At 35.9% G+C, this 12,731-nt stretch overlaps 1 long non-coding RNA gene across 1 annotated transcript in view; it reads right to left on the bottom strand.

Moving 5' to 3' along the window:
* The window catches only part of LOC104848924, a 34,433-nt gene extending 22,428 nt beyond the window's left edge, over window positions 1–12,005 (bottom strand). The window contains exons 1-2 of the long non-coding RNA XR_776601.1: window positions 11,754–12,005; window positions 8,540–8,638 (exon numbers count right to left, since the gene is read on the bottom strand). This is a non-coding gene — a long non-coding RNA (uncharacterized LOC104848924). The remainder of the gene's footprint in view (window positions 1–8,539; window positions 8,639–11,753) is intronic.
* Window positions 12,006–12,731: the final 726 nt, after the last annotated feature.

A 12,731-nucleotide genomic window follows, 5' to 3' on the forward strand; every position in this document is an offset into this window, starting at 1 on the left:
GTATAATTTATATTATTTAACAGTGGAGAAATAAAATGGAAGCAGCTAAGAGAAAAAAGTAACAGCTATACTCTCTAGCCTGCCACAAGCCCATGGAGTACAAGATTTCTGGAGAAGAAAACTGGTCCTACTTGAACTGGCTTCAAGGGATACAATGTCTTTAGCTGAGAGATAAATTTCATGCAAAGAGAGTGAGAACAGAAAGGATTTCTCTAATGATGTCTGTGATTTGTAGAAGGCACAGCATGCTGGCTTTGAGAGTTGAAAGAACAGACATCAGAAGTGGGTATGATCGTTGCTTTGTAGGCCGAGTTCTCGAGGAAGATGGAGAATGTCAGTTTTATTCACGTGCTCATTGAAATTAAAAAGCTTTAAAACTGGATGCATGATAAACAAACTCCTGAAGGACAAGGATTCAACAGTTCCAGCATCAGACTGTGAAAGGGAACTTGTTCTTTGATTTGTGGGATTTTGAAGTTTTATAACAAGATAAACTAGTTTTCCATTTCATCATAATCAGGAGCATGGACCCTTATATTAGGGCAGAATTCTGACTTTCCATTTGCCCCTGCTGTCTATTAACTTTTGAGTGAATAGTTGCCCTTCCCTGATTTTACCAATGGATTGAGGAGATTCCCCTTTAGCAACAGAAAAGCTTAGGGTATTCAGAGGCCTCCAAGTTTACTCATATACTTCTATGCAAAAGAGAATTAATAGCTTTATGTGTTAGATATTCAGAAAGCCAACTCTCTTATAGAAGGAAAATCCAAGAAGATAATTTTTGTATGCAATTAATCTCTCAGGCTACACTTATAATTCAAAAATGATGCCTCTGTGTATTATACCCTGCCTCAGTCACTGATACAATTTTTGACTATGAGGTCTATGTTTCTTTTATTGATGAAAATTCTGTTGCTGATACAAAATAACTGGCACAAGTAAGTTAAAAGAGGACAGGATTATTTTGCCTCCATTTTAGAATTTGAAATCCATGGTTAACGACAGCTGGGAAGCAGAGCAGAGAGAAGGAACAAAGAGCATGATGCCAAAGACCAGATATAGTGACCAACATCATGTATCCATTACCCATCCAGAAAGTGTGCTTTACTTAACCTCCTAGGCATCTATTAAGTGACTGAAGGTGACAACTATGGTTAATCATCACTTTCCACAATTGTCAATTTGACACCCAAACATAACTCCTTAATCACTACTTTTATCCAAGTGAAGACAAAAGCAAGATCATAATTATGCCTAATGTGATTAAGGTGCATAACCTGAAAAGGAACTAGTTCCTCCCTAAAATTTCAATTGACCCCAAATTGTTCAAAGTTCTGAGTCCAAAATCTCCTCTGAGACTCAAGGCAAACTCTTAGGAGTAAGTCACTGTAAAAATAAAAAACAAGTTGCATGCTCCCAAGATATAATGGCTCGAGGTCCAAGCTATAAGGGAGGAATATGGAGAGAGAAAAGAACTGATCAAAACAAGGCTGAAACTTGGAAGGCTGAAGCATTAAATCTGGTAGCTCTCTGACCAGCATCCAGGACACACAGTAGTGTAGTACAGGTTCCAAAAGGCTCAAGCATTCTTGCTCCCAAGAGCTAGATGCATCCCAATAGGCTCTGCACACTACATGCAGCTTTCCTTAGAAGATGTTTCAAGTTTCTGGAATCTCCATCCTCCCGAGGCTTCTCAGGAGTTTCTTGCAGGAAATTTAACCCTGTCACAATTGACCTGGTCTTTCAGGCCTTCCTTTGAGATCTGAATGGAGGCATCTGTGACCTCACACCCCTTACATTCTTCATCCTTAGAAAACCAACATCACACAGACAACTCCAAGATCTGGGGCCCACAGGATCAGTAACTGGGCTCCCTGGAACAAAAATTGAAGTGACCTTAGAGTGTCTGGATAGCTGAATACTGAAAGATTCTTTAGGCAGCCCAAGTGAGGAGGGTATCCTTGGGTTCTCTTCTCTGTCCAAAGTGTTCCAAAGGAATTGACACTTTTACCTTTTGGGTCTGTGATGGGTGGAATCTTGCTGATTTCTGAGATTCCTTTAAGATATTCATTATGTTTTAGATCCAAATTTTCCTTCAAAGTCTCCTATTTTTGGAAGATAGAGGATTACATGGGTTCTGCTGCAATTTGGGTCTTGCCAGAAGAGGTAGGTCATGGGGGGTGTGACCTGGAAGGGTTTGCCTTTCTCCCTACCTTTTCCATTCACGCTCTGCTTCCTGGCCACCATGACATGAGAAGCTTTCCTCAATCCAGGCCCTTCTGCCAGGTGTGGATTTCTGCCTTGGAGCCAGCCCACCATGGACTTTTACTTTGAGCTAAAATAAATTTCTCCATCTTTAGATTGTGGATTAGGGGCATTTTGTCCCTACAAAAAGCATGTGACTAAGATACTATCTTCTTGTCTCAGTACAATGTCGTTAGTTTCTTTTTAATAGTGCTGATCTTATCAGCAACTATAATGCCCTTATACCAAAATTTATACATGCTTCTCTTCAAGCCAAACTGAGACTTTCCAATTTTTCCTTCTATTTTTGGAGTGCTCAATATGACTAAAAGCAGCCAGCAGTACCCATGCTACAGCCTGGATTTTGCATTATCTTGAAATTTTCTCTGCAAGATCAACTAGTCTGTGGCTTGTAAACATAGGTTCAGAGAAAGTTTTAGGACATAGATAAAATATAGACAAATTGTTTGCAAGAATGCAATATGCATGTCCTGTAGTCTAATCCCCAATACATTCCCATCCTTCATTCCCATCCAAGACTGCATGAGCAAAATCTTTACTGTCCCTATTCTTAACAAAATTCTGATATTTAAAAAAAACAAACAAACAGAATACTAATGCCAACTATACAAAACAAATATTAATGGATATAAAAAATGAAATAAGCACTAATACAAGTACTACTCCACTGACACAAATAAATAAATTATCTAAACAAAAAAATCAATAATGAAATAGCCAATTCTTAGACCAAATGGTCTTTGTAGATGTCTACAGTGTGTTCCACCCCACAAAATCAGAATACATTTTTTTTGGCTGCACATGGGGCATTCTCCAAAGTAGACCATATGCAAGATCATAGAACATACTTAAATAAATGAAAAGGAATTGAAGTTATCCCCTGTATATTATCAGACCATAGTGCAATTAAACTGGAGATCAATAACCTACGAAACCACAAACCCATGGAAATTAAACAGCACTCTACTGAACAACCACTGGGTCACAGAGTGAATGAAAGAAGAAATTAGACAGTTTCCACATCAAATGATAATGCCAATACAACATACAGGAATACAGAAGATAATCAAGAAGATTGTAGAGCCTGACCAAGTCAGATTTATCCCAGGGATGCAAGAATGGTTAAACATACATAAATTGATAAATGCAATACACTATATTAAAAGAAATAAGGACAAAAACCAGATGATCATCACAATAGATGCAGAAAAAGCATTTGACAAAATTCAACACCCATTCATGATAAAGTCCTACAGAAAATTGGAATAGATGGTCTTTATCTCAACCTGAAAAAGGCATCTATGAAAAACCAGCAGCCAATATCATTCTAAATGTTCAAAACCTAAAAACCTACATGCTAAAATCAGGAACAACACAAGGATGTCCACTGTCACCACTCCTATTCAATATAGTTCTAGAAACATTAGCCACAGCAATTAGACAAGAGAAAGAAATTAAAGGAAGATAGGAAAGGAAGTAGTTAAAATGTCACTATTTGCTGATGATATGATACTCTTCACAGAATATTCAAAAAACTCTGCCAAAAGACTGCTAGACTTAATTGACAGATTCAGTAGAGTAGCGGGATACAAAATCAACACTCAAACATCAATAGCCTTCTTGTACACAAATAACACACTCACTGAGAGAGAAATTAGGGAAACAATTCCTTTCACAATAGCATCCAAAGAAATGAAATATCTAGGAATTGATCAAATGAAGGAGACAAATGACCTCTACACTGAAAATTACAGCACTCTGAAAAAAAGAGAAGAGGATATAAGAAGATGGAAAGACATCTCTTGCTCCTTGGTAGAAAGAATCAACATAGGGAAAATGGACATACTTCCAAAACTTCTATACATATTCTAGAATACATAAAAAACTCAAAAAAATCAGACCCCCCCCAATACAAAGACCCAATTCAAAAACGGGCATCTGAAATGAATAAACATTTTCAGACAAAGAAGCAAAAGCAGCACATAAATATATGAAAAAAATGTTCCACATCACTGGTCATTTGAGAGGTGCAGATGAAAACAACACTGAGATTCCACCTTACCCCAGAAAGAATGGCTGCTATCAGGAAATTAACCAATAACAAATGCTGGCAGCACTTTGGGGAGAAGGGAACACTTTTCCATTGTTGGTGGGACTGCAGATTGGTGCAACTACTGTGGAAATCAATATGGAGATACCTGAAACAACTAGGATTAGACGTTTACCCAGCTATCCCTCTGCTGGGTATCTTTGAAAAAGTATTAAAAGAATCATACCACAGTGACATATGTGCACCCACGTTTATAGCAGCAGAATTTGTAATAGCTAAAACTTGGAAACAACTCAAATGCCCATCAACTGGAGACTGGATAAAGAAGATGTGGTTTTTCTATAAAATGGAGTACCACTTAGCCATAAGGAGTGAGAAACTAGAAACATTTGTAGCTACTTGGATGCACATTGAGGTTATAATCTTAAGTGAAATAAATAGGACACACGAGTAAATACTGAATAGTTTCTCTGGTGTGAAAAACTAAAAGTGTAAATAAGGTTCAAATGGTATTATTGGGAGTGTGAAATAGGAAGAAAAGGGAAATGGGAAGGGGGGAAAGGAAAAGGAAAAATGTGAAAAAACTGAAAAACTGGAAACAAAATCGTAAATGGGAAAGATGAAAGGGTTTAAAGGAGAACAAGGGAATGGGGGAAAAACAAGAACCAAGACATATCATGTAAAGTACAAGATCCCAGCAATAAATGTAACTGTATTGTTTGCTTTAAATGTATCAATAAACTTAATGGAAAAAAATAAAAACACGGAATTTCCAGAATAGCAATAAATTCGATATGACTATCAATATAGTGATTATTACCCTTTACCAAGAGCCTATGAGGAAGGTGATTAAATATTTCTCACACTGAACATGGACATTTTCTTTTTTTGAAGAAAGGAGTGTCTAACTCCAGAAATCAGAAGAATGTTGCAGTTCTTTCTTTAAAGTTTCTTTAAAGAAACAGCATAAGACTTTTACATGGTACTTTACAAAGGGTATCTTTTATGAACACTTTTAGGTGGTTCTCTGTCTCCCCAAAGTTTCCTACACTAGGAAGCTTCTAAAATCCTTCTTGTTATTTATGGCTGCTGTCTCATAATCACGATGCCCCTGCTTTGTACCTATTGCTTCCTGTGTCATTCCAGACACAGGATGTCTTGGGTGAAGGTAGCTGCCTGACTCCTTCCTGCCTTGTCTTGTCTGCAGATCCAGACTTCCAAAAACACTTCAGGACATTATGATTCCACTGTCCCTGAGGTGAAATCCTTCTTGATCATGAGACAACAAAATTTGTCTTGAAAATGTGGTTTTTATCTCGTACACTGTTCACTTGAGTGGAACAGTCCTTTATCTAAATTCTGAAGAGCAAGAATGAGCTTGTGAGTGCATAAAATATGCAGAAGACTTGTTGCTTTAAAGGTTGTGTGAGGGTGGAGCGGTGTAGAACCATTATAATTGCCTATATTTTTATTCCCATTATTATCAGTTATACAAGTGATGATAGTTGCACCTGTTGAACATTATGTGCTGGCCATTCTCTTTAGTGTTTCATTTCTTTTAATTTACTTAGTTTTAAAAACAATCTGTCAGTTCTATCCTACCCATCCATACATATGGAAAAACTGAATTAAGATGAAGATAAGAAACTTTCCCAATACTGTCCAGCTCATATGTGGTGGAGCTAGTGTATCTTGGGCTAATGGGGGTGTGAGGCAAATGTTCTATATCTTTACAATGATTGTAGTTTTACATGTACTTTTTTGAAATTCATCAACTTGTACACTTTAAATGTAATCTATCCAACATAATTTAAAGTTCAATGAATTTTGTTTTAGAAAGAGGTCTGTGTTTCTTAAACTTAATCTTAAGATACTTGGTTAAAAATCTAATCTGGGAACCCAGTTTTGGACTTTACGAAAACTGAAGCAGAATCCAAATTTATTTTTCAAAATCCATACTTTTTACTATATTAAATTAAATTTTAAAATTCTCTACATTAGTCCCCCCTCTGTTACTTTTTCAGGGTATCCATTTCCATTTTGTTTTTCTACCTCCATTACTCTGGTACATAAACTTTCTGTTACACCTGAGATACTCTACTAGATACCTCTGAATCAAGAGAAGGTCCCTGAGCTTTGATTCAAACCAGATTCTGCCTGGAAGAGCACCCTTCTTCACTATCTGAATGCATCTAAATTCTTTATACCCTCCTTGATCATTTCTATCTTTCTTATTATTATTTTAAAGACATTTCTGATTACTTTGCTGTAATCATTGTTCCTTTCCTTTAAATTATACATTATGCATTCATTTTTGATAATTGGGTACTTAGTTCTTTCCCTTAGTTTCATATCTATTGAGCGCTACCCATGTGCCAAGAATTTTGTAAATATATATACTTATACTTCTCTCACAGTTAACCTGTTTACATCATAAATTATTGTCTTATGAATAATGATATTTTAGTATGCCCTTTAGACAGAAAATAATGGACACCTACTAAAGATTACACATGATTCAAAGACTCTGGGGCTGGGAATTCGGCTCAGTATTTCAGCCTGAGCTCAATCCCCAGTATCAAAAAAAAAAAAAAAAAAAAAAAAAAAAAAAAAAAAAAAAAAAAAAAAAAAAAAGAAAGAAAGAAAAGAAAGAAAAGATTCTGAAACGGAAATCAGAAACATAGATGAGACAGTTGGAGTGTAGTTAACTTTTCTAAACTTGATTTTCCACATCTAATTTTTCACATAAATTAGAAATGTGTATTAATTATGATACTCAGTTCTGAGAACCCAGTGAAGCAGTGTATTTGTAAATGCATTATAAATCCTTGTGGAATTTCTGTACTTATGGAATCCTGTGTCATTCCTCAACTATTACTGCCTTCTTATATCATCAGCATTTATTACTGTATGAAACTTAACCACCCATGCACCAATATACTGATTCATATGTAATTACCCTAGGTTAAAGCTGATACACTGTTATTCACAATAAAGTCATTCAATTTAAACAGTAAATTTCTGATTACACTAATCCCACTCATTCCAGACTCATTTTCAGAAACAGCATAGCTAAAAAATATTCAAAGGGCTAGAACAAACTTTGACAATTGAGCACCTTAATTTTCCAGAAGAAAAGCTGAAGTCTTGATCAAAGATTTTGCCCAGGGCAGGCTACATATTCAACAATACTTCTACCTATTCACAGGTAATTAACATGTTGACAGAGTGTGTGGAATGCTTTTAAGGTTCTTTTAAATCTACTTTTAGAGATTATTAACAGATTACGAAGCAAGTATATTACATTACTTTATGATTTTGTTAAAGATAGTAACAGTAAAGACCTTCTCTGTCATGTAGTTTTATAAATATGTTTATCATAGATTTGCCTAATATGTACTATTCTCAGGACTCTCCAGAAGCTTGGCATTTTTTAAAAGAGCTTTCTGCTTTTAATTTATTTGTGATAATTTTCTCTTTTAAAATAAAATGCTCATACTTGAATTTGCTAAGTGTTTTCTTAGCTGTGCTCCTGTTCACCAAATATTTCTTTTTGAGCTTAATTCTAATTTGAACTTAGCATGTTGTTCAACTAATTCTCCTTTCACTCAGGACAGTTTACTAAAAAACCGGAACAGTAAAGGGGAGTAATGTGGCAGCCTTGGTTGCAAGAATGGAATGTGGTGGTAAATTCAGTACCTTGGGGTAAATTACAAGACCCTAAGTACTACATATATATATATATATATTTTTTTTTTTTTTTTTGCACCTAATAATCAGCTAGCAAAATGCTAATACTTGACTCCAAATATTTAAATTTTAAGGCCCAATCTTTTCTCCATTAGACCCTGTTGTTCAAACTTTACAATTGAAAAGCTCTGGGGATGTCTGGCATCTTTCCATTTCCTAGAAAATGTTCAGCACAAGGCATCCAAATTAGATATTACTTTGATCAAACTACCATTGAGCTCAGTAAAAGGTTTCCTTCATGCTCTGTCATCCAGCAAAACAAATAAGTATCAACAAAAAAACTACTTGTGAAGAGAATATTAAGGAAGTGAAGTTGAAAATATTTTCTAAAAACCTATTGCCTAAGATCCATGGAAGGATTCCTTGGAAATTTTCTGAGAGGGCAGGTGTATATATTCTTGTGATTGAATTCATGTGCAAGCTGAAGTTATAGAATGGGGACACGCAGCTGAAATGGAAAATTGCAATACTCACTTTCAATATGAAATCATTTCCGAGTCTTTCCCTCTTACACTGATGGAAAAAGCAACTTCAAGTCCCTCCTAGTAACCAGTTTATTCCAAGCCCCTGAAACTAAAAAATGAATGAATTCCATTATACTTACACCTGGTACCATTTTTACTAAAATGCTATTATTTAACTAGTCCTCCATTATAATTAAACTTAAACTGTTTAGAATAAACATCTCATTTCCACATAAAATCTTGCATTATCTGTTAGCATAACCTGTGCTGCAATAAGGAACAACCCCCAAGTTTCACTGGTTGAAGCAGCAAATTCTCACTTTGCGCTCCTGCCTAATACAAATATGCTCAAAATCCACTGCACCTGTGCTCTACATCGCTGTCACCCTGGGACCTATGCTAAAAGAATGATGTGATTTGGGCCATAGGTTGTCATTGTGGAAGAAAGAAAGAGACCGTAGAGGGTCTTAAGTTGAAGCTACACTATGTTGTGGGATTAAGGCTAATTTACAGATCCATATTTTATCATTTTCCTTACCAACTTCTATTAATAAAAACATTTTAAGATTTAAAAATATTTTTTTTTGACTAGGGATCGAACTTAGGACCTTGCACTTGTGATGCCGGTGCAGTGGCACTGAGCTAAATCCCCAGCCCCATTTTAAGACTTTTAACTTACTCATATTAAATAATTTCTTCCCCAAACTGTGTCTGTAAATACCTCTAGGACTATTTCTATCTCTAATAAGCCTTGTCTTGCTCTTTTACTTTTGCACTTATGTTTTTTGCCTCTGAATTATCTTTACACATTTACAGATTTAGGTCATGTTCTCAGTTTTAATTTCTATGCAAGGAATAGGTTTCTTAAAACTTTCTAGTGAAGAATTTTTTTCTGAGACACATCAGTTCAAAGTTCTTCAGGTCTTCAAAACCAATATGTCCATCACTTTAATACCAGTTCTAACCTGAGGCATCATCTCTGCCACGATTAGTACAAGATGTCAAGACGTCCTTATAACTTCTACATATGCAAGTAAGACTTGATCTTTCTTCATAATAATATTGTGATAATTAAAAGATTAATAGTTTTGACTCCTTTGAGATTAAAACATGTTTAGAACAGATATGGCAGGAAAACCAGTAGTAAAATCAGAAATTCCATAATATTGAGCTGAGCTTCTGAGCAGAATGTAATTGGTAGGATATTAAAAGCCAGGTTAATCTTAAAATATATTTTTGATTCCAATATGCTCAAATTTTTAAAAATGTGTTATCTTCCTTTTTATCACATTTTTGGACAAAGAAGACAGGATAAGCATTGCTTCAAGGAATTCATGACCTCAGGTGTGTTCCACACATTACTCCTACCGACATCTATCAGAGCTAGAGCAACTGATTCTCAGGAGATTACCAAGAGTTAGAAAGTCATAGCACTGAGTCTAAAATCATACAGAGGAAAAGGGCCAGGCCAGAAAGGCTGAATCAGTCTGCAAGTCAGAAGGGTGCCCTAGACTCAAAAACAATAGACTAGGAAAACTTTAAGTTGTCAGTGTAATTAGAAAGACACAGAAGCAACTTAAAGAACATTCTAGACAGCCTTCAGTAGAACTGACATGTCATTACAATGGTGCTTAATGTTAAATAATATAATGAACTAGTTTCAGTTTAGAAATTTGATAAGACAACATTCTACATTCTAATTTTCAAAAATAAGCTAGTACAATGAAAAGTGTTCAATAACTAAGACTAAGGATAAGAAGTAGTAGACAGGTTCAGAGATCATGATGGCAAGGATTCATGACCCATTTTTCTAGAATACTACATTTCCTTGACACAACTCCATGGGTTAAGTGCCTTCCCCTGGATCAATAAATTGTGGTCAGTATGCCAAGTCCATGTAATCAAGAAGCAGAATCAGTGTGAGCTACATAATCTAAGAAGTGTCTACTATATTTTTAACAGCTCATGATTAAATACAAAAGTGAAAGTAAAATTTTGTTGTAGGCAGCAACCATATTCATGCTCAGAGCTAAAGCAAATAAAGTGTCTACTGTATTAGCCCAGAACCTCTTAAATCACTGATGTGAAATTAGTGGATTTCCCTTATTTCCTTGGCATTTTGACATCTTGCTCTTTAGTGACTTTTTGAATAACGGTAATCTATTGCATACATCTAAACTATTTGTCTAGTTGCATTATAAGGTAAGACAATAGCACTGATTGATATCTAGATGCTCTGGATTACAACTCCTATAATACTAATGCAGAGGACTTAATAATTATTTTGGGGTAATTTAATAAAAATAAAAATATGCTTTCTCTGCCAACTCATATTTAATTTACTGGAGATTTCAAGAATACAATGGCCTTTCCCACTGTACATTATAGGTCTAAATACAGCCACCTCGAGACAACCTTCTACTGGCTGGCATAAAACAGAATAAAGCTTATGATTAGAAACGGGGATCTTTGTGCTCATGGATGAGAAAGCATATTGACGGGAGGAAAGTCAGGGTACCTTCCCAGATCTAATAGGTCTCCCGAGTCAGAGTCTGAGATGCTGATCTGTAGAGCAAGCAATCATTGGAAAGTCAATTGCACAACAGTTTTATCCCTTATTACTATATTTCCTTCAGCCTCGGGCTTTTTCTACAAAGAATTCTGGTAGAAAATCAGATAAGATTATTAGTTATTTTTACCTCCTTTACAAGGTGGTAGTATATATTTGACTCTGTTTCTAATTTTATCGCAGCTGGCCCTCAGGCACAAAAACTTCTGTCTCACAACACGATAGTGACCAGAGTAAGCGAGGGCCTGTAGGGTGCATCTAGTACAAACTTAATACATGTTCAAATGTTCAGCTTCTGCTTCTGGACAACTGCTTGTGATGTTGCAGCTTACTTTTGAAAATATCTTAAAGAGAGGACAATTTTCACTAACCTCATAGCAAATTTATTAAGGATGCAAAGAGCCTAAAGACATTAAGCCAGTTTTGTTTTGTTTTTTTTTTTTTTAAAGCAGATTGAGGATAGCAGAGTTGAAAGCAGAGGGAGCCACAATTGAGAGTCTGGGCATTTATCAATGGCTCGTAAACCTTGTCCTAACTAAAGGTCAAAGTTTTCCATCTGGAAGAATCCCTTCTTGTTAAATTTCTTACAAAAATTGGCTTAAATAACAGAATGTGACTCTAGGGAAACTTTAATTTTCGAATGCATAATGCTTACCTACAGTGAAGACAGTAATCAGCTGCCTACATTGCTTCTATTGACCTCAGTATTGCTTTATGTGAGTGTCCTCAAAGTTAGTTCTCTCCGAAGACACAAGAAGATAGGTATTTGTAGAACATACAGGAATCGAATACTTGCTGCTGGAGATATTTTTAAAGGAGTTTCACTGTCATCTTCCACATGAGAATCTTAGAAACTTGGAAATTGAAGAACTGTGTTAGCATAATAAAAGCTTTGGTAATTTACACAATAAAGAAATTCCTGCCACCCAGCATCACACAGAAACACTCCTTGTGTACCCTTTCACATGGAGGGTACCTGGAGAAACAGACCATGTGGTTTGGATACTATCATTGCAGAGGATTAAGAACACAGATGGGATATTTCTGGAAGATATGATCGCTACGTAATCACTGTGATACATTTTGGGGTAATAAATGTCAGGTGACACTCTCCCACCAGCACTAAAGTCATCTTACCAGTCAACTCACCCCTGTTCTGCTCAGCCGCATCACCAGTAAGAGAAGTAAAATCCCCATTGATCCAGTCGGGATAGAAGAGAAACTAAGCAGTCTCAATAGCTTGTCTCAGAGACTGAGAGACTTAAGGCGCACAGGCTGACAGCAGCTCCACTGCAGCATAAAAACACATGCTTGGCTCTTTAGGCAAGGAAAAGAGAAGTCCAACAGGATGTGTGGTCCTGTAAAGTACAGCTGAAGTACACAACTGGTTCATCCAGCACAGTAACAGAGAGAGAAATCTACAGAGAATAGAAAGAAGAGTAGAGAAAAAGGAAGGGGAAAAGAAAAAGAAGAGGAGGAGGACACAAAGAAGTAGTTAAGAAAAAAGAGAAAGGTAACTCAGACCCTCTGAGAAAACTTAAATCATCTTGACCTTAGAAATAAGTGCAGATGTTTTGGTGATCAAACATTTGGAACATTAAACAAGTTTTTTTTTTTTTTTTTTTTTTTTTTT

Source organism: Fukomys damarensis, unplaced genomic scaffold, assembly GCF_012274545.1.
Source record: "Fukomys damarensis isolate Sample0158 unplaced genomic scaffold, DMR_v1.0_HiC HiC_scaffold_33, whole genome shotgun sequence".
Taxonomy (NCBI): Eukaryota; Metazoa; Chordata; class Mammalia; order Rodentia; family Bathyergidae; genus Fukomys; species Fukomys damarensis.